General features: G+C 44.4%; 1 non-coding gene across 1 annotated transcript; it reads right to left on the bottom strand.

Annotated features, from left to right (window-relative positions):
• Positions 1-3834: 3834 nt before the first annotated feature.
• TRNAR-CCU (transfer RNA arginine (anticodon CCU)) lies at positions 3835-3907 on the bottom strand. The gene has a single exon. It is a non-coding gene; the product is annotated as a tRNA-Arg (tRNA).
• Between the last annotated feature and the right edge of the window lie 22792 nt (positions 3908-26699).

The raw sequence follows: 26699 nt of genomic DNA, 5'->3' as shown, positions 1-26699 counted from the left end.
CTTATTTCTAACTAGCATCTTACCCAATGGTCCCTTGTATACAACTTAAAGGTACGAAATCTGCGAGTACGAGACCCTCGTTAATGAATTACGGATATAAGTGTATACTTAAGGGCTCGTTTTTCGTGTTTACACAATAATAATGAGATCTAACAGATAATGTAGCCAAGGAAGGTATAGGGGAAGTTATTAGACCAATTGTATTGTAAATGAGAAGAGAGAAAAGTGGGAAAAAGATAACTTGCCTTGCACAGCATCCAAACTTGCGACCTTCGAATAACGCGTTCGCTGCTCTACCACTTGAGCTACCACGGAAGGCAACCTCCATTCACTTTATTTGGTATCTAAGTCAATTTAAACGTGGGAATGTCAGTCAGCACCCCCAGTAGCCATGGCGGCGAGTGTGGCACACTCTTTATAAGCCTGTTTGGCGTCACGTAGCACGTGAACCTATTACTAACTGGCAGCTGACCAAATAGTCCCTCGCATAACACCTAAAGGAACCAAGTCTGCCAGTACGAGACCCTCGTTAATGAATAGCGGAAATATGTGTACACTTAAGGGCTCGTTTTTCGTGTTTACGCAATATTAATGAGATATGACAGATGATGTAGCCAAGGAAGGTATAGGAGAAGTTATTAGACCAATCGTATTGTAAATGAGAAGAAAGAAAAGTGGGTGAATAGATAACTTGCCGTAGGCAGGATCCGAAACTGCGACTTTCGAATAACGCGTTCAATGGTCTACCACTTGAGCTACCACGACAGCCATCCCCTAAGCCAATTTATTAGGTATCTATGTCAATTAAACGTGGAAGTGTCAGTCAGCACTACTAATAGCCATGGCGGCGAGTGTGGCACGCTCTTTATGAGCCTGTTTGGCATCACGTAGCACGTGAACCTATTACTAACTGGAGCTGACCAAATAGTCCCTCGTATACAACATAAAGGTAGCAAGTCTGCCTGTACGAGATCCTCGGTAATGAATAGGGGAAACAAGTGTATACTTAACGGCTTGTTTTTCGTGTTTACACAATATAATGAGATTTAACAGACAATAATGCCTAGGAAGGTAGAGGAGAAATATTAGGCTAATTGTAATGTAAATGAGAAGAAATGTGTGTAAAAAGATTACTTGCCGTGGGCAGGATCCGAACCTGCGACCTTCGAATAATGCGTTCGATGCTCTGCCACTTGAGCTACCATGACAGCCCTCCCCCCCCAGCCGCTTTATTGGCTATCTATGTCAATTTAAACGTGTGGGTGTCAGTCAGCACCACTACTAGCCATGGCAGCGAGTGTGGCACTCTCTTTATGAGGCTGTTTGGCGTTACGTGGCACGTCATTTTATTACTAACTTGCAGCTGACCAAATAGTACTCGTATACAACCTAAAGGCGCCAAGTCTGCCAGTACGAGACCCTCGTTAATGAATAAGAGAAACAAGTGTATACTTAAGGGCTCGTTTTTCGTGTTTACACAGTCTTATTGAGATCAAATAGACAATAATGCCAAGGAAGCTGTAAGAGAAGTTATTAAACCAATTGTAATGTAATTGAGAACAAAGAAAAGTAGGTGAAAAGATAAGTTGCCGTGGGCAGGATTCAAACCTGCGACCTTCGAATAACGCATTCGATGCTCTACCACTTGAGCCACCACGACAGCCATCCCCCAGCCATATTATTGGGTATCTAGGTCAATTTAAACGTGGGAATGTCAGTCAGCACCACCAGTAGCCATGGCGGCGAGTGTGGCACACTCTTTATCAGCCCGTTTGGAGTCACGTAGCACGTTAGCCGATTACTAACTGGCAGCTGACCAAATAGTCCCTCGTATACAACCCAAAAGCACCAATTCTACCAGTACGAGACCCTCGTTATGAATAACGGAAATAAGTGTATACTTAAGGGCTCGTTTTTCGTGTTAACCCAATATTAGAGAGATCTAACAGACAATGTAGCCAAGGAAGGTATAGGGGAAGTTATTAGGCCAACTGTAATGTAAATGAGAAGAAAGAAAAGATGGTGAAAAGATAACTTTCCGTGGGCAGGATCCGAACCTGCGACCTTCGAACAACGCTTTCGATGGTCTACCACTAGAGCTACCACGACAGCAATCCACCCGGCCACTTTATTGGGCATCTATGTCAATTTAAACGTTGGGGTGTCAGTCAGCACCACTACTAGCCATGGCAGCGAGTGTGGCACTCTCTTTATGAGGCTGTTTGGCGTTACGTGGCACGACATTTTATTACTAACTGGCAGCTGACCAAATAGTACTCGTACCCAACCTAAAGGCGCCAAGTCTTCCAGTACGAGACCCTCGTTAATGAATAAGAGAAACAAGTGTATACTTAAGGGCTCATTTTTCGTGTTTACACAGTCTTGTTGAGATCAAGTAGACAATAATGCCAAGGAAGCTGTAGGGGAAGTTATTAAACTAATTGTTATGTAATTGAGAACAAAGAAAAGTTGGTGAAAAGATAACTTGCCGTGGGCAGGATCCAAACCTGCGACCTTCGAATAACGCGTTCGATGCTCTACCACTTGAGCTACCATGACATTTTTCCTCCCAGCCACTCTACGGGGTATCTGGGTCAACTTAAACGTGAGAGTGTGAGTCAGCACCACTTGTAGCCATGGCGGCGAGCAGTGCACACTATTTATGAGCCTGTTTGACGTCACGTAGCACATGAACTTATTACTAACTGGCAGCTTACCAAATAGTCCCTCGTATACAACCTAAAGGACAAAAGTATGCCAGTACGAGACCCTCGTAAATGAATAAGGGAAACAAGTGTATACTTAAGGGCTCATTTTTTGTGTTTACACAGTCTTATTGAGATCAAATAGACAATAATGCCAAGGAAGGTATAGGGGAAGGTATTAGGCCAATTGTATTGTAATTGAGACGAAAGAAAAGTGGGTGAAAAGATAAAATGCCATGGGCAGGATCCGAACCTGCGACCCTCGAGTAACGCGTTCAATGCTCTACCACTTGAGCTAACACGACAGCTATCCCTTAAGACTATTTATTGGGTATCTATGTCAAATTGAACGTGGGAGCGTCAGTCATCACCACTATTAGCCAGGGCGCTGAGTGGGGCACACTCTTAATGAGCCTGTTTGGCGTCACGTAGCACGTGAACTTATCACTACCTGGCAGCTGCCCAAATAGTCCATCGTATACAACCTAAAGGCACTAAGTCTGCCAGTACGAGACCCTCGTTAGTGAATAAGGGAAACAAGCGTATACTTAAGGACTCGTTTTTTGTGTTTACACAATAATTTTGAGACCTAACAGACAATAATGCCAAGGAAGGTAGAGGAGAAATCTTAGGCTATTTGTAATGTAAATGAGAAGAAAAGTGGGTGAAAAGACAACTTTCCGTGGGCAGGATCCGAACCTGCGACCTTCGAATAACGCGTTCGATGCTCTACCACTTGAGCTACCACGACAGCCATCCCCCAGCCATATTATTGGGTATCTAGGTCAATTTAAACGTGGGAATGTCTGTCAGCACCACCAGTAGCCATGGCGGCGAGTGTGGCACACTCTTTATCAGCCCGTTTGGAGTCAACGTATCACGTTAGCCGATTACTAACTGGCAGCTGACCAAATAGTCTCTCGTATACAACCTAAAGGCACCAAGTCTGCGAGAACGAGACCCTCGTTAATAAATAACGAAAATAAGTGTATACTTAATGGCTCGTTTTTCGTGTTTACACAGTCTTATTGAGATCAAATAGACAATAATGCCAAGGAAGGTATAGGGGAAGTTATTAGGCCAATTGTAATGTAATTGAAAAGAAAGAAAAGTGGATTAAAAGATAAATTGCCGTGGGCAGGATTCGAACCTGCGACCTTTGAATAAGGCGTTCGACGCTCTACCACTTGAGCTACCACGACAGCCATCCCCCAGCCATATTATTGGGTATCTAGGTCAATTTAAACGTGGGAATGTCAGTCAGCACCACCAGTAGCCATGGCGGCGAGTGTGGCACACTCTTTATCAGCCCGTTTGGAGTCACGTAGCACGTTAGCCGATTACTAACTGGCAGCTGACCAAATAGTCCCTAGTATACAACCTAAAAGCACCAATTCTACCAGTACGAGACCCTCGTTATGAATAACGGAAATAAGTGTATACTTAAGGGCTCGTTTTTCGTGTTTACCCAATATTAGCGAGATCTAACAGACAATGTAGCCAAGGAAGGTATAGGGGAAGTTATTAGGCCAATTGTAATGTAAATGAGAAGAAAGAAAAGAGGGTGAAAAGATAACTTTCCGTGGGCAGGATCCGAACCTGCGACCTTCGAACAACGCGTTCGATGGTCTACCACTAGAGCTACCACGACAGCAATCCACCCAGCCACTTTATTGGGCATCTATGTCAATTTAAACGTCGGGGTGTCAGTCAGCACCACTACTAGCCATGGCAGCGAGTGTGGCACTCTCTTTATGAGGCTGTTTGGCGTTACGTGGCACGTCCTTTTATTACTAACTGGCAGCTGACCAAATAGTACTCGTATACAACCTAAAGGCGCCAAGTCTGCCAGTACGAGACCCTCGTTAATGAATAAGAGAAACAAATGTATACTTAAGGGCTCATTTTTCGTGTTTACACAGTCTTGTTGAGATCAAGTAGACAATAATGCCAAGGAAGCTGTAGGGGAAGTTATTAAACTAATTGTAATGTAATTGAGAACAAAGAAAAGTTGGTGAAAAGATAACTTGCCGTGGGCAGGATCCAAACCCGCGACCTTCGAATAACGCGTTCGATGCTCTACCACTTGAGCTACCATGACATTTTTGCCCCCAGCCACTCTACAGGGTATCTGGGTCAACTTAAACGTGGCAGTGTGAGTCAGCACCACTTGTAGCCATGGCGGCGAGCAGTGCACACTATTTAAGAGCCCGTTTGGAGTCACGTAGCACGTTAGCCGATTACTAACTGGCAGCTTACCAAATAGTCCCTCGTATACAACCTAAAAGACAAAAGTCTGCCAGTACGAGACCCTCGTAAATGAATAAGGAAAACAAGTGTATACTTAAGAGCTCATTTTTCGTGTTTACACAGTCTTATTGAGATCAAATAGACAATAAAGCCAAGGAAGCTGTAGGGGAAGTTAATAAACCAATTGTAATGTAAATAAGAACAAAGAAAAATTGGTGAAAAGATAACTTTCCGTGGGCAGGATCCAAACTTGCGACCTTCGAATAACGCGTTCGATGCTCTACCACTTGAGCTACCATGACATCCTTCCCCCCAGCCACTCTACAGGGTATCTGTGTCAACTTAAACGTGGGAGTGTGAGTCAGCACCACTTGTAGCCATGGCGGCGAGCAGTGCACACTATTTATGAGCCTGTTTGACGTCACGTAGCACATGAACTTATTACTAACTGGCAGCTTACCAAATAGTCCCTCGTATACAACCTAAAGGACAAAAGTATACCAGTACGAGACCCTCGTAAATGAATAAGGGAAACAAGTGTATACTTAAGGGCTCATTTTTTGTGTTTACACAGTCTTATTGAGATCAAATAGACAATAATGCCAAGGAAGGTATAGGGGAAGTTATTAGGCCAATTGTAATGTAATTGAGAAGAAAGAAAAGTGGGTGAAAAGATAAAATGCCGTGGGCAGGATCCAAACCTGCGACCCTCGAATAACGCGTTCGATGCTCTACCACTTGAGCTACCACGACAGCTATCCCCTAAGCATATTTATTGGGTATCTATGTCAAATTGAACGTGGGAGTGTCAGTCATCACCACTATTAGCCAGGGCGGTGAGTGGGGCACACTCTTAATGAGCCTGTTTGGCGTCACGTAGCACGTGAACTTATCACTACCTGGCAGCTGCCCAAATAGTCCATCGTATACAACCTAAAGGCACCAAGTCTGCCAGTACGAGACCCTCGTTAGTGAATAGGGGAAACAAGCGTATACTTAAGGACTCGTTTTTTGTGTTTACACAATAATTTTGAGACCTAACAAACAATAATGCCAAGGAAGGTAGAGGAGAAATCTTAGGCTATTTGTAATGTAAATGAGAATAAAATTGGGTGAAAAGACAACTTTTCGTGGGCAGGATCCGAACCTGCGACCTTCGAATAACGCGTTCGATGCTCTACCACTTGAGCTACCACGACAGTCATCCCCCAGCCACATTAGTGGGTATCTAGGTCAATTTAAACGTGGGAATGTCAGTCAGCACCACCAGTAGCCATGGCGGCGAGTGTGGCACACTCTTTATCAGCCCGTTTGGAGTCACGTAGCACGTTAGCCGATTACTATCTGGCAGCTGACCAAATAGTCCCTAGTATACAAGCTAAAGGCACCACTTCTGCCAGTACGAGACCCTCGTTAATGAATAACGGAAACAAGTGTATACTTAAGGGCTCGTTTTTCGTGTTTACACAATATTAGCGAGATCTAACAGACAATGTCGCCAAGGAAGGTATAGGGGAACTTTTAGGCTAATTGTAATGTAAATGAGAAGAAATGTGTGTAAAAAGATTACTTGCCGTGGGCAGGATCCGAACCTGCGACCTTCGAATAACGCGTTCGATGCTCTGCCACTTGACTACCATGAGAGCCCTCCCCCCAGCCGCTTTATTGGCTATCTATGTCAATTTATACGTGGGGGTGTCAGTCATCACCACTATTAGCCATGGCAGCGAGTGTGGCACACTCTTTATGAGCCTGTTTGGCGTTACGTGGCACGTCAACTTATAACTAAGTGGCAGCGGACCAAATAGTCCCTCGTATACAACTTAATGGTACCAAGTCTGCTGGTACGAGAACCTCGTTAATGAATAAGGGAAACAAGTGTGTGCTTATGGGCTCATTTTTCGTGTTTACACAATATTAATGAGATCTAACGGACAATAATGCCAAGGAAGGAATTGGGGAAGTTATTAGGCCAATTACAATGTAAATGAGAACAAATGTGGGTAAAAAGATAACTTTCTGTGGGCAGGATTCGAACCTGCGACCTTCGAATAACGCGTTCGATGCTCTGCCACTTGAGCTACGACGACAGCCATCCACCCAGCCACTTTATTGGGCATCTATGTCAATTAAAACGTTGGGTTGTCAGTCAGCACCACTACTAGCCGTGGCAGCGAGTGTGGCACTCTCTTTATGAGGCTGTTTGGCGTTACGTGGCACGTCATTTTATTACTATCTGGCAGCTGACCAAATAGTACTTGTATACAACCTAAAGGCGCCAAGTCTGCCAGTACGAGACCCTCGTTAATGAATAAGAGAAACAAGTGTATACTTAAGGGCTCGTTTTTCGTGTTTACACAGTCTTACAGAAATCAAATAGACAATAATGCGAAGGAAGCTGTGGGGGAAGTTATTAAACCAATTGTAATGTATTTGAGCACAAAGAAAAGTTGGTGAAAAGATAACTTGCCGTGGGCAGGATCCAAACCTGTGACCTTCGAATAACGCGTTCGATGCTCTACCACTTGAGCTACCATGACATCCTTCCCGCAGCCACTTTACAGGGTATCTATGTCAACTTAAACATGGTAGTGTGAGTCAGAACCACTTGTAGCCATGGCGGCGAGCAGTGCACACTATTTATGAGTCTGTTTGACGTCACGTAGCACGTGAACTTATTCCTAACATTCAGCTTACCAAATAGTCCCTCGTATACAACCTAAAGGACAAAAGTCTGCCAGTACGAGACCCTCGTAAATGAATAAGGGAAACAAGTGTATACTTAAGGGCTCATTTTTCGTGTTTACACAGTCTTATTGAGATCAAATAGACAATAATGCCAAGGAAGGTATAGGGGAAGTTATTAGGCCAATTGTAATGTAATTGAGAAGAAAGAAAAGTGGGTGAAAAGATAAATTGCCGTGGGCAGGATCCGAACCTGCGACCTTCGAATAACGCGTTCGATGCTCTACCACTTGAGCTACCACGACAGCCATCCCCTCAGCCGCTTTACTGGGTATCTATGTCAAATTAAACGTGGGAGTGTCAGTCATCACCACTATTAGCCATGGCGGCGAGTGTGGCACACTCTTTATGAGCCTGTTTGGCGTCACGTAGCACGTGAACTTATCACTACCTGGCAGATCCCCAAATAGTCCATCGTATACAACCTAAAGGCACCAAATCTGCCAGTACGAGACCCTCGTTAGTGAATAAGGGAAACAAATGTATACTTAAGGACTCGTTTTTTGTGTTTACACAACAATTTTGAGACCTAACAGACAATAATGCCAAGGAAGGTAGAGAAGAAATCTTAGGCTATTTGTAATGTAAATGAGAAGAAAATTGGGTGAAAAGACAACTTCCCGTGGGCAGGATCCGAACCTGCGACCTTCGAATAACCCGTTCGATGCTCTACCACTTGAGCTACCACGACAGTCATCCCCCAGCCACATTATTGGGTATCTAGGTCAATTTAAACGTGGGAATGTCAGTCAGCACCACCAGTAGCCATGGCGGCGAGTGTGCCACACTCTTTATCCGCCCGTTTGGAGTCACGTAGCACGTTAGCCGATTACTATCTGGCAGCTGACCAAATAGTCCCTAGTATACAAGCTAAAGGCACCACGTCTGCCAGTACGAGACAGTCGTTAATGAATAACGGAAACAAGTGTATACTTAAGTGCTCGTTTTTCGTGTTTACACAATAATAATGAGATATAACAGACAATAATGCCAAGGAAGGTATAAGGGAACTCACTAGGCTAATTGTATTGTAAATGAGGAGAAAAGTGAGCGAAAAGATAACTTGTCGTGGGCAGGACTCAAACCTGCGACCTTCGAATAACGCGTTCGATGGTCTACCACTTGAGCTACCACGACAGCCATCCCCCCTGCCGCTTTATTGGTTATCTATGTCAATTTAAACGTGGGGGTGTCAGTCATCACCACTATTAGCCGTGGCAGCGAGTGTGGCACACTCTTCATGAGCCTGTTTGGCGTTACGTGGCACGTCAACTTATAACTAAGTGGCAGCGGACCAAATAGTCTCTCGTGTACAACCTAAAGGCACCAAGTCTGCCAGTAGGAGAACCTCGTTAATGAATAAGGAAAATAAGTGTATACTTAATGGCTCGTTTTTCGTGTTTACACAATATTAATGAGATCTAACAGACAATAATGCCTATGAAGGTATAGGAGAACTTTTAGGCTAATTGTAATGTAAATGAGAAGAAATGTGTGTAAAAAGATTACTTGCTGTGGGCAGGATCCGAACCTGCGACCTTCGAATAACGCGTTCGATGCTCTGCCACTTGACTACCATGAGAGCCCTCCCCCCAGCCGCTTTATTGGCTATCTATGTCAATTTAAACGTGGGGGTGTCAGTCATCACCACTATTTATTTATTTATTTATTTATTTATTTATTTATACAAGTACCTCACGGGTTCCACGAGGGAACATTGCGTGAGGGGGGGGTACATTTTGATTTTCAAAGAGCGATGAAAATATATACATATGCAAAAGTCTGGCTGCGTAAAAATAGAAAAGAACGAAAGAAGCAGCAAACAATAACATTATATAATTCGGAACGATAATACGCAAGTATACAATACAAAATTGTGAAATATTTTTCTATAAAAGCCAAAAAGCACTTGGCTGTGCAAAAAGATACAGATGAGAGAAATAGCAAACAATAACGTTATACAATTCCAAACGATACAACATAACTATATAATACAAGAAGCGTTACAGTGTTAGAGGCGACCGCGTTAAGAATCAGAAACTAGCAGGAGTACAATAGGTAAGGCGCCCACAACTAGAGTTCAAGAGGCAGTTTTTCAAGCAAGCCTCTAAAGATCTCGGTTTCTTTCACGTTTGCTATATTTTCAGGAAGATTGTTCCAGAGTACAATGGCACGTGGTAATGAAGATGAATTATAGGCGTTAGTGTGCCCGTATAGTCGCTGAAAACTGAGGTTATGCTGCAAATGACGGGAATATCGATGAGGTTTGAGAAGTGGCAAGAAAAAACTGTGCTTGCTGTTGATGATTCTGTGCAACAGACATAAAAGAGAAATGTTTCTGCGGGAGGCGAGAGAGGAAAGAGAGAGCGACTGCTTGATTTTAGTTACACTAGAATGCCTGCTGTAGTTACCGGTGATAAAGCGAGCAGCACGGTTTTGAACCGATTCCAGGCTTCGGGATAGATAATCTTGGTCAGGTGACCATATAGAAGAAGCGTATTCGAGTTTAGGGCGCACGAGTGTTTGGTAAGCGAGCTTGCGTGTGGTAGGAGGTGCATCACGAAGGTTGCGTTTTAGGTAACCAAGCGTTCGTGACGCGTCAGCAGTAATCTTGTTGATATGACTAGCCCAAGAAAGGTTCGATGCCAGATGGATGCCTAGATACTTATAAGATGAAGTAGGTCTTAGAGGGCTACCATCAAGGAAATACTGAAATGTTGAGAGTGAGCGCTTTCGAGTGAAGGTCATTTGATTGCACTTATCAACGTTTAATGACATTTGCCAATCTGAGCACCATGTGGTTACACGATCAAGGTCTTGCTGCAGAGCTGTATGATCTGATGGTGAAGTGATTTTGCGATAGATTATGCAGTCGTCCGCGAAGAGGCGAATTGATGACGTGATTTCTGAGGGAAGATCATTGATAAAAATTAAAAATAACAAAGGGCCAATAACGCTCCCCTGAGGGACACCAGATGTCACCTCCGAGAGAGGGGAAGACATGTTATCAATTACAGTACACTGTTTGCGAAAACACAGGAAGTTCCTAATCCAAGAGACTGTAAGTGAATCTAAGTTCAGAGATGATACTTTAGCTATTAAACGACAATGTGCAACGCGGTCAAATGCCTTAGAAAAGTCGATGAATATGCTGTCTGTTGGTAAATTTTCATCCATATTGTTAAAGATCTCATGCGTGAATTCGATAAGCTGTGTATCACAGGAAAGTCCTTTGCGGAAGCCGTGCTGATTTTTAAAAAAGTATTGGTTTTGTTCTAAGTGTGATGCAACATGTGAAGAAATAATGTGCTCAAGTAGCTTACATGGGATGCTCGTTAAGGATATGGGACGATAATTACTGGGCAGGCATTTGTCCCCGGATTTGAAGACCGGAATGACCTTAGCGATTTTCCAGTCATATGGAATCTCGCCAGTTTGTAACGATTGCTGAAAGATGTGACCGAGAATGGTACTAGACGGAACAACGGTATGCTTTAAGATTTTAGAGTTTATGCCGTCGACACCTGAACATGTGGACGTCTTGAGATTTGTAATTAGGGAAGAGATACCTGCAGGATTAATCTCTATAGGATCCATAAAACGATACTGAAATGTAGGTGGCAGAGGCATGTTAGTGTAATTTTCTTTCGTAAAAACTGAAGTGAAGTAATTATTAAACACCACTGGGCAAGATTCAGGAGAGACCGTAACACCGGCACTGTTCAAAATCGTGATACGAGTGTTAGAGCGTGTGGGGGCGATTGATTTCCAGAATTTCTTAGGGTCGTTTTTTAAAAGTGACTGTAGGTCATGTGAAAAGAACTTGTGTTTCGCCTGACGCACAGCATGACAATAAACCTTATCAGAATCACGATGCTTCGCCCATGCTACCGAAGATTGCAATAACTTTGCCTTACTGAAAAGACGCTTCTTTTTATTTCGAAGGGTGCGAAGTGTACGGGTAAACCATGGTTTAGATGTATTTACGCGAATTGTCAAGCGAGGGATATGTTCATGCACCAGGCTCAACAATTTTTCTTTATAAAGGCACCAATTTTCGTTGACTGAGCGGTTGAAGAAAGAGGCCATAAATGAGTGAGAGAAGTCAACTAAACTCTGATTTATGGATTGATAATCACCTCTTTTATAATCAAGTATTGGCCTTGGAGAGACATAAGGCTTGGATGCAGGTAAGCTAATAGATACCTGAATGAGACGGTGGTCACTGAGACCATCTAGATATAAGGTTGATGTAGCTTTTTCAGGAGCTGACGATAGAAGCAGGTCAAGAATGTTGTGTTGGCGCGTGGGTTGGTCAATTAATTGAACAAAAGAGAAGTCAAGGGTTAGATCGAGGAACTCTCTGGAATTGCGTGAGAGGGAAATTAGATTGGACCAGTCAATTTCAGGGTAGTTGAAATCGCCCAAGAGGAAAACGTCAGCTTTAGGAAACTTAGAGCGCAAATTTGTCAAGTTGTCGTGCAAATCTGTAACAAAACTTTCCGAGCAATCTGGCGGCCTGTAACATACTCCGAAAATTGTTTTGGATGCATGTGATGAGGAGCACACCCAAACAATTTCCAACCGTGACGGAATGTCAATCACAAAAGATGTGATATGACTTTTTATGGCAATAAGTACCCCCCCACCAGCTCTACCTATCCTATCTTTTCTGAAAATATGGAAATCAGATGAGTCAAGCAAAACTTCACTATCTGAGATATTAGGGTTTAGCCAAGTTTCCGTAAGCAGCAAGATATCGCAGTTGCTGTTTTCAAGATAAGAGCACAACTCAGTACGCTTTGAAATAATACTGCGTATGTTGGTGTATGATAAAGTGAAGTTCTTGTACGGAATGGGATCAGCATGTGGCAGGAAATTGTTCGCAAGTGTGTGCGTAGCCGACCTACGCGCGAGCTATTGCGATGCAGGTGTTATTTTGTCATTGATTGCGTCGTACACGTAAGTAACGTTATCGATTCGCAGTTTATCGACTGAAAGCTTGAAAGGCACGTTTTTAGCTTTTCCAAATTCTAAGAACTTTTTCCTAGCAAACCGTGTTTGCGGAGCAAAATCCTCACGGATGGCAAAGAGCGTGCCCTTCAGTTTGTGGCCCATTTCCATGATGCTGTGCTTGTCTTTAAAGAAAGCGAACTTTGTGATGATCGGTCTGCACTTATCAGAGTTGTATCTTCCAAGCCTGTGGGCTCTTTCAACTTGCGAGGATTGAAGTGTTATGCCAAGGTGCTCCGAACATAATTGAATAACTTTCTGTTCGGATGAGAACCAGGACTCAGACGGTTCGTCAGGTAGGCCAAAGAAAAGCAGGTTAGAACGTCGTAACCTGTTCTCGGCATCTTCACATCGCGATTCAATAGCCTTTATTTTTTCGCATATGTTGACGCCGGAAATTTGTGACAAGGAAGTCGATGAACCATCATTTTGCTTTAAAGCCATAACGTCCACCTCCACGGCATGCATCCGGGAGGATATCTGCTTTAGTTCGTCATCAACAGATGTCTGCCAAAGTTTCAGGGCGCGCAGATCATTCAGTATTTCTTCTTGTCTGGAATCTATCCTCTGGACAGTGGCCAGGACGGTAGTTAGAACTTCGTTTGTGTTAGGACCGGGATTAGATTCAACGTCACCGGATAGCAATAAAAGCAGGCTATTGGTATACATGCGAAACCAATTCTTACAGCGTTCAAACATAAGGAACAGTTCACTTGGGCACGACACCATAAGAAAGCAACGATTGCTGCTGCGGGGACAGCAAGAGCGGTCTAAATAACTAACCTGTAAGAGCAGACAGGGTAAGCGCTCCATTCCGGAACCGGTGTCGTGCCCCAAGCAAGCCTCTTCGGGAAAATGCTTATATGCGGTGCCTCCCCCGAAGATAGTGGCGTTGATTATCGTAGTCGATGACCATGGTTGCTGGTGTAGGAACTGATGATTATCCACTCCTGGCGGTATCGTCGAATGCACTGGTATTTCCACGGAGCATGAAGTGACGCCGCACAGAAAGGCGGCATCAGGCAGCACGTCTGGAGTAGAAATCAGCAGGAAAGCCTGTAAGAGCAGACAGGGTAAGCGCTCCATTCCGGAACCGGTGTCGTGCCCCAAGCAAGCCTCTTCGGGAAAATGCTTATATGCGGTGCCTCCCCCGAAGATAGTGGCGTTGATTATCGTAGTCGATGACCATGGTTGCTGGTGTAGGAACTGATGATTATCCACTCCTGGCGGTATCGTCGAATGCACTGGTATTTCCACGGAGCATGAAGTGACGCCGCACAGAAAGGCGGCATCAGGCAGCACGTCTGGAGTAGAAATCAGCAGGAAAGCCTGTAAGAGCAGACAGGGTAAGCGCTCCATTCCGGAACCGGTGTCGTGCCCCCTATTAGCCATGGCAGCGAGTGTGGCACACTCTTTATGAGCCTGTTTGGCGTTACGTGGCACGTCAACTTATAACTAAGTGGCAGCGGACCAAATAGTCCCTCGTATACAACTTAATGGTACCAAGTCTGCTGGTACGAGAACCTCGTTAATGAATAAGGGAAACAAGTGTGTGCTTAAGGGCTCATTTTTCGTGTTTACACAATAATAATGAGATCTAACAGACAATAATGCCAAGGAAGGTAGAGGGGAAGTTATTAGGCCAATTGCAATGTAAATGAGAACAAATGTGGGTAAAAAGATAACTTTCCGTGTGCAGGATCCGAACCTGCGACCTTCGAATAACGCGTTCGATGCTCTGCCACTTGAGCTACCATGACAGCCATCCCCCCAGCCACTTTATTGGGTATCTATGTCAATTTAAACGTGGGGGTGTCAGTCATCACCACTATTAGCCATGGCAGCGAATGTGGCACACTCTTTAATATCCTGTTTGGCGTTACGTGGCACGTCAACTTATAACTAAGTGGCAGCGGACCAAATATTCCCTCGTATACAACTTAAAGGCGCCAAGTCTGCCAGTACGAGACCCTTGTTAATGAATAAGAGAAACAAGTGTATACTTAAGGGCTCGTTTTTCGTGTTTACACAGTCTTATTGAGATCAAATAGACAATAATGCGAAGGAAGCTGTAGGGAAAGTTATTAAACCAATTGTAATGTATTTGAGCTCAAAGAAAACTTGGTGAAAAGATAACTTGCCATGGGCAGGATCCAAACCTGCGACCTTCGAATAACACGTTCGATGCTCTACCACTTGAGCTACCATGACATCCTTCCCCCAGCCAATTTACAGGGTATCTATGTCAACTTAAACGTGGGAGTGTTAGTCAGCACCACTTGTAGCCATGGCGGCGAGCAGTGCACACTATTTATGAGCCTGTTTGACGTCACGTAGCACGTGAACTTATTACTAACAGGCAGCTTACCAAATAGTCAGTCCCTCGTATACAACCTAAAGGACAAAAGTCTGCCAGTACGAGACCCTCGTAAATGATTAAGGGAAACAAGTGTATACTTGAGGGCTCACTTTTCGTGTTTACACAGTCTTATTGAGATCAAATAGACAATAATGCCAGGGAAGGTATAGGAGAAGTTATTAGGCATTGTAATGTAATTGAGAAGAAAGAAAAGTTGGTGAAAAAATAACTTGGCGTGGGCAGGATCCGAACCTGCGACCTTCGAATAACGCGTTCGATGCTCTACCACTTGAGCTACCACGACAGCCATCCCCCCAGCCACTTTATTGGGTATCTATGTCAATTTAAACGTGGTAGTGTCGGTCATTACCACTATTAGCCATGGCGGCGAGTGTGGCACACTCTTTATGAGCCTGTTTGGCATCACGTAGCACGTGAACATATTACTAACTGGCAGCTGACCAAATAGTCCCTCGTGTACAACATAAAGGCACCAAGTCTGCCAGTACAAGACCCTCGTTATTAAATAAGGGAAATAAGTGTATACTTAAGGGCTTGTTTTTTGTGTTTACAAAATAATTATGAGATATAACAGACAATAATGCCAAGGAAGGTATACAAGAAGTCATTAGGCTATTTGTAATGTAAATGAGAAGAAAAGTGGGCGAAAAGATAACTTGCCGTGGGCAGGATTCGAACTTGCGACCTATGAATAACGCGTTCGATGCTGTACCACTTGAGCTACCACGACAGCCATCCCACCAGCCACTTTATGGGTATCTATGCAAATTTAAACATGGGAGTGTCAGTCATTACCACTATTAGCCATGGCAGCGAGTGTGGAACACTCTTTATGAGCCTGTTTGGCGTCACGTAGCACGTGAACTTATCACTACCTGGCAGCTGCCCAAATAGTCCACCATATACAACCTAAAGGCACCAAGTCTGCCAAAACGAGACCCTCGTTGGTGAATAAGAAAAACAAGTGTATACTTAAAGACTCGTTTTTTGTGTTTACACAATAATTTTGAGACCTAACAGACAATAATGCCAAGGAAGGTAGAGGAGAAATCTTAGGCTATTTGTAATGTAAATGAGAAGAAAAGTGGGTGAAAAGACAACTTTCCGTGGGCAGGATCCGAACCTGCGACCTTCGAATAACGCGTTCGATGCTCTACCACTTGAGCTACCACGACAGCCATCCCCCAGCCACATTATTGAGTATCTAGGTCAATTTAAACGTGGGAATGTCAGTCAGCACCACCAGTAGCGATGGCGGCGAGTGTGGCACACTCTTTATCAGCCCGATTGGAGTCACGTAGCACGTTAGCCGATTACTAACTGGCAGCTGACGAAATAGTCCCTCGTATACAACCTAAGGGCACCAAGTCTGTCAGTACGAGACCCTCGTTAATGAATAACAGAAATAGGTGTATACTTAACAGCTCGTTTTTTGTGTTTACACAATATTAATGAGATATAACAGACAATAATGCCTAGGAAGGTATAGGAGAAATATTAGGCTAATTGTAATGTAAATGAGTAGAAATGTGTGTAAAAAGATTACTTGCCGTGGGCAGGATCCGAACCTGCGACCTTTGAATAACGCGTTCGATGCTCTGCCACTTGAGCTACCACGTCAGCCATCCACCCAGCCACTTCATTGGGCATCTAAGTCAATTTAAACGTTGGGGTGTCAGTCAGCACCACTACTAGCCATGGCAGCGAGTGTGCCACTCTGTTTATGAGGCTGTTTGGCGTTACGTGGCACGTCATTTTATTACTAACTGGCAGCTGACTAAATAGTACTCGTATACAACCTAAAGGCACCAAGTCTGCCAGTACGAGACCCTCGTCAATGAATAAGAGAAACAAGTGTATACTTAAGGGCTCGTTTTCCGTGTTTACACAGTCTTATTGAGATCAAATAGACAATAATGCCAAGGAAGGTATAGGGGAAGTTATTAGGCCAATTGTAATGTAATTGAGAAGAAAGAAAAGTGGATGAAAAGATAAATTGCCGTGAGCAGGATTCGAACCTGCGACCTTCGAATAACGCGTTCGATGCTCTACCTTTTGAGCTACCACGACAGCCATCCCCTAAGCCTATTTATTGGGTATCTATGTCAATTAAACGTGGGAGTGTCAATCAGCACTACTAGTAGCCAAGGCGGCGTGTGTGGCACGGTCTTTATGAGCCCGTTTGGCGTCACGTAGCACGTTAGAGGATTACTAACTGGCAGCTAACCAAATAGTCCCTCGTATACAACCTAAAGGCACCAAGTCTGCCAGTACGAGACCCTCTTTAATGAATAAGTGAAATAAGTGTATACTTAAGGGCTCGTTTTTCGTGTTTACACAATAATAATGAGATATAACATACAATAATGCCGAGGAAGGTATAGGTCATTAGGCTAAATGTAATGTAATTGAGAAGAAAAGTGGGTGAAAAGATAACTTGCCGTGGGCAGGATTTGAACTTGCAACCTTCGAATAACGCGTTCGACGCTCTACCACTTGAGCTACCACGACAGCCATCCCGCCAGCCACTTTATTGGGTATCTATGCAAATTTAAACGTGGGAGTGTCAGTCAGCACCACCAGTAGCCATGGCGGCGAGTGTTGCACACTCTTTATCAGCCCGTTTGGAGTCACGTAGCACGTTAACCAATTACTAACTGGCAGCTGACCAAATAGTCCCTCGTATACAACCTAGAGGCACCAAGTCTGCCAGTACGAGACCCTCGTTAATGAATAACGTAAATAGGTGTGTGTAACGGGTGAGACATGGCGTCAGTCAGAACACCAGTTTATTCTGACCCTTCGTCTTCCTCATCTTCTTTTCCCCCATTCACCTGTGAAGCGTCACACGTTTCCCCCTCCCCCGAGAGAGCGTCAACTTTTTGGGACAATAGTAGCGACGCAGTTTGTTGACGTGCACAATATCAGTAGTTCTGCTTAACGGAGCTACGCATCGGTCGATCTCACAGTTCACAGGAGAGACTCTGCGAAGAATTGTGTAAGGTCCTTCCATGACTGAACTAAGCTTTCCTTTGTTCGGGTGCCAAGGTGTTTCGTAGAGGACCAATTCACCAGGTTGGAGATCTTGTGGTAGGAATTTTTGTCGTAGATTATCTTGTTCTTCTCATGATAGGCAAGTGTGTTCTTGATTGCACTTTTCCTTGCTTCTTGCACACTCTCCATTGGTGCGTCTAAAATTGTGTCGTATGAAGGAATTCCATACATTAGGTACGATGGTGGATATCGTGTTACTTCATGTGGGGTTCTGTTGTATTCATCGACAACATCCGAAAGATGTTTGACCCAAGACTTCTGTGGTTGCTCATTCATTTTGCACTTTAGCCGGGTTACAATAGTCTGATTTGTACGTTCGTTCATGCCATTACATTGAGGGTGTTGGGAGGATGTGAACAATTGGTGGACACCATTTCATTTTAGAAACTGCTTGAATTTTCCAGCTGTGAAAGCTGGTTCACGATCAGATAGGAATTTCTTGGGTTTTCCTGCTGCAAAGATGGCGGTGATGCACGAAATGTATGCGTCACAAGTTTCGTTTTTGTGGGGAAACGCCCAGACATACCGCGTAGCGTGGTCGATCGCCATGTGAATAAACTTCTTTGTCGAGCCATATCCTGAAAAACCACCTATAGTGTCCATTGCTAAAAGATCAAAGGGTTGTTCTGCAGGTGGTATTGACTCGAGAGATCCGAATCTCTTGGTTTTCGGCTTCTTGCAACGCTGACATATGTCACAGTGGCGGATGTAGGATGAAACGTCTGTGATGATTTCCGGCCAATAGTAGCATGATGACAACAAGCTCAGTGTTTTCTTTACTCCGACGTGTCCAAACTGACAGTGTGCTTTCTGCAGAAGGCCCAGTCGAAGCTTGAAAGGAACGTACACTTTGCGAATCCCTTTACGTGTCACGATAGTGACCCCGTTTTCCGTTGTGTACCTGCAGCGAGGGCGGTCATCCTGGTAAGTTTGAAGTTCTGGTAATGAAAGGAGTTGAACCATAGGGCTTCGCGAAAATGCGTCCGCCTCGATGTTTTCGTTGCCTTTTTGATGTCGAATGCTAACGTCATACATCGACAGCTTCAAAGGCCATCTAAAGAGCCGGCCATGTGGGTTTTTTATGTTTCTGAGCTATTGTAAAGCAGCATGATCGGTGACAACAGTGAATGGTCGTCCATGTAGGTAGCAGTGCCACTTGTCAACAGCGTCAATTATAGCGAGGCATTCGAGCTCTGTAATGGCATATTTTAATTCGTGCGTGAGTAGCTTACGCGAGTGATAGGCAACGGGGTGTTCTTTACCATCATGATCTCTTTGCTTCAGAACTGCACCCACGCCTACGTTAGATGCGTCACAATAAAGAATGCATGGTTTCTCGCAAGAAAAAATTCGTAAAATGGGTTCTTTGGTCAGACAGTATTTCATGTTCTCAAAGGCTTGTTCACATGAGGAATCCCATTCCCATGGTGTGTCCTTCTTCAACAGCTTCGTAAGTGGGAAAACTATGTCACTGAAGTGCGGTATAAACTGGCGGACAACGTTGGTGGTGCCTAAAAAACGCTGAAGCTCTTTCGGGGATTTCGGTCTTGGGAATCGCAATACAGCTTCTATGTTTCTTCGTATAGGCGACACTGTACCGTGCGACACTCTGTGACCCAGATATTCAATAGAATCTTGGGCAAAATGGCATTTCTTCAATTTAAGTTTTATATTCTCCATTTTTAGGGCATGCAATAGAGCTTGGAGGTGCTGTAGGTGCCCAGTAAATGTGTCGGAGAAGACTACAATATCATCAAAATAATTAACGACATTCTTTAAGTTATGTTTTCTGATAACTGATTTCACAGCTCTTTCGAATGTAGCAGGAGCATTTCTCAAACCGAAAGGCATAACAAGCCACTCATAATGGCCATTCGGCGTGACGAAACTGTTTTTGGGATGTCCTCTGGGTTCATTTTGACATGCCAATAGCCTGATGTGATATCCAATGTCGAAAAATATTTCGAAATTCCCAGGTAGTCTAGAACATCGTCTATACGCGGAATAGGTTGGTAGTCAGGCACAGTGACAGAGTTAAGTTTTCGATAATAAATGCATAAACGTGTGCGTCCTTCACCTTTTTTTTCAGCAAGAATGACTGGAGCCGCGTATGGGGAAAAAGATGGACGCACTACACCTTGCTTGAGAAGTAAGTCCACTTGCTTGACAATTTCCTCTTTGTCTGCCAGGGAGCATCGATACGGTGGTCTGTGGATAGGCACGTTGTTGCTGAGGGCAATGCAGTGTCGTTCCTCCGCGATACATCCGAAGTCCATCTGAGACTTTGAGAAAATGTCTTCGTAATTGTGAAGCACCTCTCTCAAAGCAGCTTGTTGCGATGGTGGAAGGTGCGTGACATCAACGGCTTGGAGAGGGGTTGTATCGGCGCTGAAGACACACTTTTGTGTTTGAAAGGAATTCTGCAAAGCTTTGTTGTCTTGAAACAAAGTCATTGTGTTTAAATCCAGTGACAGGTTGAAAAAGGAGGCGTTGTCCAAGCCTAGCAAGAATTCAGTCTTCATGCCTGGTAGAACGTGTGCTTGGACTGCCCGCTTTAACTTCCCTATTTCCAACTGTATGTGTACGCGGCCCAAAGTTTTTGTGGTTGAGTTGACTTGTTGGACACTAATAAATGAATCCATGAGCAACTGCAGCTTGAGTTTTTTGAACACAACTTCATTGATACAGGTAATAGTCGCTCCTGTATCCAGAGTTGCGTTCACTATGTGTCCGTTCACAAACGCACCAAAACGTATTAATGAGCCTTTGGGCCGCCCTCTTCGTTTCCCTGTATGTCAGTTAGAGCAGACACCATTTTACGAGGAGGGCACTCATTGTTCCAGTGAAACTGATTCGGCAAACCAGTAGATGCACAATGTCGGCACTCACTGTGAGGGGTGCGCATCAATCCTGTAGGGAGCCATGGTCGCGTAGAATGAGGCTCTCGACGCATGAGCTGCCGTTTTGACGAGTGTTGGGAAGAATCTCCGTGGACAGTCTTCCGCTTGAAGCGCAGCAGCAAGCCACTTGGCTGGGGTGGTAAGCGTCAATTCAGCGAGGCGCCTTTCGATCTCTTCAGGTACACCATCAGTCAATCCTGATACTATGTGGATGTCTTTTAAGCCTGCGAGGCGACCAAGGTGTGTCTTCTCTTCGTAGTAGTGCCTGATGCGCTGTTCTCTTTTGAGCCTGAGGTGTATGAATTGGCGGAAAGGGTCGCTAACAGGTGCAGAAAATCGTGATATCATGCTTGTTTTGATGCTTTCCCACGTATCTTCTGCGTCAAAAATCTCGGTGAGGTACCAGCGGAATGCCTCACCTTCCAGGTACTCACTGATGCAGTTGATGCGATCTCGTTCGGACCAGCTGACTTTGCTCGCCTTCGTTTCGAAGAGGTGCAACGACTTGTCAACAGGGACGTCGTCTTCAGCTCCGGTGTATTTCGGCAGGCTGATCATCTTCTTTGGTGGGCTCGTGATGTTGCTGCGGTAGATCCTGTCGACTTAGTGTAACGGGTGAGACATGGCGTCAGTCAGAACACCAGTTTATTCTGACCCTTCGTCTTCCTCATCTTCTTTTACCCCAATCACCTGTGAAGCGTCACATGTATACTTAAGGGCTCGTTTTTGGTGTTTACACAATAATAATGAGATATAACAGACAATAATGCCAAGGAAGGTATAGGGGAATTCACTAGGCTAATTGTATTGTAAATGAGGAGAAAAGTGAGCGAAAAGATAAATTGTCGTGGGCAGGATTCAAACCTGCGACCTTCGAATAACGCGTTCGATGCTCTACCACTCGAGCTACCACGACAGCCATCCCCCAGCCACTTTATTGGGTATCTATGCAAATTTAAACGAGGGAGTGTCAGTCATTACCTCTAATAGCCATGGCGGCGAGTGTGGAACACTCTTTATGAGCCTGTTCGGCGTCACGTAGCACCTGAACTTATTACTAACTGGCAGCTGACAAAATAGTTCTTCGTGTACAACCTAAAGGCACCAAGTCTGCCAGTACGAGACCCTCGGTAATGAATAAGAGAAACAAGAGTATACTTAAGGGCTCGTTTTCCGTGTTTACACAGTCTTATTGAGATCAAATAGACAATAATGCCAAGGAAGCTGTAGGGGAAGTTATTAAACCAATTGTAATGTAGTTGAGAACAAAGAAAAGTTGGTGAAAAGATAACTTGCCGTGAGCAGGATCCGAACCTGCGACCTTCGAATAACGCGTTCGATGCTCTACCACTTGAGCTACCATGACATCATTCCCCCCAGCCACTTTACAGGGTATCTATGTCAACTTAAACGTGGGAGTGTGAGTCAGCACCACTTGTAGCCATGGCGGCGAGTAGTGCACACTATTTATGTGCCTGTTTGACGTCACGTAGCACGTGAACTTATTACTAACAAGCAGCTCACCAAATAGTCCCTCGTATACAACCTAAAGGACAAAAGTCTGCCAGTACGAGACCCTCGTAAATGAATAAGGGAAACAAGTGCATACTTAAGGGCTCATTTTTCGTGTTTACACAGTCTTATTGAGATCAAATAGACAATGATGCCAAGGAAAGTATAGGGGAAGTTATTAGGCCAATTGTAATGTAATTGAGAAGAAAGAAAAGTGGATTAAAAGATAAATTGCCGTGGGCAGGATTCGAACCTGCGACCTTCGAATAACGCGTTCGATGCTCTACCACTTGAGCTACCACGACAGCCATCCCCTAAGCCTATTTATTTGGTATCTATGTCAATTAAACGTGGGAGTATCAGTCACCATTACTAGTAGCCAAGGCGGCGAGTGTGGCACGCTCTTTATGAGCCCGTTTGACGTCACGTAGCACGTTAGAGGATTACTAACTGGCAGCTGACCAAATAGTCCCTCGTATACAACCTAAAGGCACCAAATCTGCCAGTACGAGACCCTCGTTAATGAATAAGTTAAATAAGTGTACACTTAAGGGCTCGTTTTTCGTGTTTACACAATAATAATGAGATATAACAGACAATATTGCCAAGGAAGGTATAGGGGAAGTTATTAGGCCAATTACAATGTAAATGAGAAGAAATGTGGGTAAAAAGATAACTTGCCGTGGGCAGGATCTGAACCTGCGACCTTCGAATAACGCATTCGTTGCTCTGCCACTTGAGCTACCATGACAGCCATCCACCCAGCCACTTTATTGGGGATCTATGTCAATTTAAACGTGAGGGTGTCCATGGCAGCGAGAGTGGCACACTCTTTATGAGCCTGTTTTGCGGTACGTGGCACGTCAACTTATTACTAACTGGCAGCTGACCAAATAGTCCCTCGTATACAACTTAAAGGTACCAAGTCTGCCAGTACGAGACCCTCGTTAATGAATAAGAGAAACAAGTGTATACTTCAGGGCTCGTTTTTCGTGTTTACACAGTCTTATTGAGATCAAATAGACAACAATGCGAAGGAAGGTATAGGGGATGTTATTAGGCCAATTGTAATGTAATTGAGAAGAAAGAAAAGTTGGTGAAAAAATAACTTGCCGTGGGCAGGATCCGAACCTGCAACCTTCGAATAACGCGTTCGATGCTCTACCACTTGAGCTACCACGACAGCCATCCCCCCAGCCACTTTACAGGGTATCAATGTCAACTTAAACGTGGGAGTGTCAGTCAGCACCACTAGTAGCCATGACGGCGAGTAGTTCACACACTTTATGAGCCTGTTTGACGTCCCGTAGAACGTGAACTTATTACTAACTGGCAGCTGACCGAATAGTCCCTCACGTACAACATAAAGGCACCCAGCCTGCCAGTACGAGACCCTCGTTAATGAATAAGGGAAACAAGTGTATACTTAAGGGCTCGTTTTTCATGTTTACACAATAATAATGAGATTTAACAGACAATAATGCCAAGGGAGGTAGAGGGGAAGTCATTAGGCTATTTGTAATGTAAAAGAGAAGAAAAGTGGGCGAAAAGACAACTTGCCATGGGCAGGATCCGAACCTGCGACCTTCGAATAACGCGTTCGATGCTCTACCACTTGAGCTACCACGACAGCCATCCCCCGAGCCACTTTATTGGGTATCTATGCAAATTTAAACGTGGGAGTGTCAGTCATTACCACTATTAGCCATGGCGGTGACTGTGGCACACTCTTTATGAGCCTGTTTTGCGTCACGTAGCACACGAACTTATTACTAACTGGCAGCTGACCAAATGGTCCCTTGTATACAACCTAAAGGCACGAAGTCTGCCAGTACAAGACCCTCGTTAGAATAAGGGAAACAGGTGTATACTTATGGGCTCGTGTTTCGTGTTTACACAATGTTATTGAGATCTAACAGACAATAAAGCCAAGGAAGGTATAAGGGAAGTTGTTAGGCCAATTGTAATGTAAATGAGAGGAGAGAAAAGTGGGTGAAACGATAACTTGCCGTTGGCAAGATCCGAACCTGCGACCTTCGAATAACGCGTTCGATGCTCTACCACTTGAGCTACCACGACAGCCATCCCCCCAGCCGCTTTACTGGGTATCTATGTCAAATTAAACGTGGGAGTGTCAGTCATCACCACTATTAGCCATGGCGGCGAGTGTGGCACTCTCTTTATGAGCTTGTTTGGTGTCACGTAGCACGTGACCTTATTACTAACTGGCAGCTGACCGAATAGTCCCTCGTATACAACCTAAAGGCACAAAGTCTGCCAGTACGAGACCCTCTTTAATTAATAAGGGAAACAAGTGTATGCTTAAGGGCTCGTTTTTCGCGTTTACACGATATTAATGAGATCTAACAGACAATAATGCCAAGGAAGGTATAGGGGAAGTTATTAGGCCAATTGCAATGTAAATGAGAAGAAATGTGGGTAAAAAGATAACTTGCCGTGGGCAGGATCTGAACCTGCGACCTTCGAATAACGCATTCGTTGCTCTGCCACTTGAGCTACCATGACAGCCATCCACCCAGCCACTTTATTGGGGATCTATGTCCATTTAAACGTGGGGGTGTCAGTCAGCACCACTACTAGCCATGGCAGCGAGTGTGGCACACTCTTTATGAGCCTGTTTTGCGGTACGTGGCACGTCAACTTATTACTAACTGGCAGCTGACCAAATAGTCCCTCGTATACAACCTAAAGGTACCAAGTCTGCCAGTACGAGACCCTCGTTAATGAATAAGAGAAACAAGTGTATACTTAAGGGCTCGTTTTTCGTGTTTACACAGTCTTATTGAGATCAAAAAGACAACAATGCCAAGGAAGGTATAGAGGAAGTTATTAGGCCACTTGTAATGTAATTGAGAAGAAAGAAAAGTTGGTGAAAAAATAACTTGCCTTGGGCAGGATCCGAACCTACGACCTTCGAATAACGCGTTCGATGCTCTACCACTTGAGCTACCACGACAGCCATCCCCCCAGCCACTTTACAGGGTATCAATGTCAACTTAAACGTGAGAGTGTCAGTCAGCACCACTAGTAGCCATGACGGCGAGTAGTTCACACTCTTTATGAGCCTGTTTGACGACCCGTAGAACGTGAACTTATTACTAACTGGCAGCTGGCCGAATAGTCCCTCATGTACAACATAAAGGCACCCAGCCTGCCAATACGAGACCCTCGTTAATGAATAAGGGAAACAAGTGTATACTTAAGGGCTCGTTTTTTGTGTTTACACAATAATAATGAGATCTAACAGACAATAATGCCAAGGAAGGTAGAGGGGAAGTCATTAGGCTATTTGTAATGTAAAAGAGAAGAAAAGTGGGCGAAAAGACAACTTGCCATGGGCAGGATCCGAACCTGCGACCTTCGAATAACGCGTTCGATGCTCTACCACTTGAGCTACCACGACAGCCATCCCCCAGCCACATTATTGGTTATCTAGGTCAATTTAAACGTGGGAATATCAGTCAGCAACACTAGTAGCCATGGCAGCGAGTGTGGCACACTCTTTATCAGCCCGTTTGGAGTCGCGTAGCACGTTAGCCGATTACTAACTGGCAGCTGACCAAATGGTCCCTCGTATACAACCTAAAGGCGCCAAGTCTGCCAGTACGAGACCCTCGGTAATGAATAACGGAAATAAGTGTATACTTAAGAGCTCGTTTTTCGTGTTTACACAATATTAGCGAGATCTGACAGACAATGTAGCCAAGGAAGGTATAGGGGAAGTTATTAGGCCAATTGTAATGCAATCAAGAAGAAAAAAAGAGGGTGAAAAGATGACTTTGCGTAGGCAGGATTCGAACCTGCGACCTTCGAATAACGCGTTCGATGCTCTACCACTTGAGCTACCACGACAGCCATCCCCCAGCCCCATTATTGGTTATCTATGTCAATTTAAACGTGGAAATGTCAGTCAGCACCACCAGTAGCCATGGCAGCGAGTGTGGCACACTCTTTATCTGCCCGTTTGGAGTCACGTAGCACGTTAGCCGATTACTAACTGGCAGCTGACCAAATCGTCCCTCGTATACAACCTAAAGGCACCAAGTCTGCCAGTACGAGACCCTCGATAATGAATAACGCAAATAAGTGTACACTTAAACGCTCGTTTTTCGTGTTTAC

This window comes from Rhipicephalus microplus, chromosome X (genome assembly GCF_043290135.1).
Source record: "Rhipicephalus microplus isolate Deutch F79 chromosome X, USDA_Rmic, whole genome shotgun sequence".
Lineage (NCBI taxonomy): Eukaryota > Metazoa > Arthropoda > Arachnida > Ixodida > Ixodidae > Rhipicephalus > Rhipicephalus microplus.
Note: the sequence above shows the minus strand (reverse complement) of the source record. Positions and strands in the feature narration are given on the sequence as shown.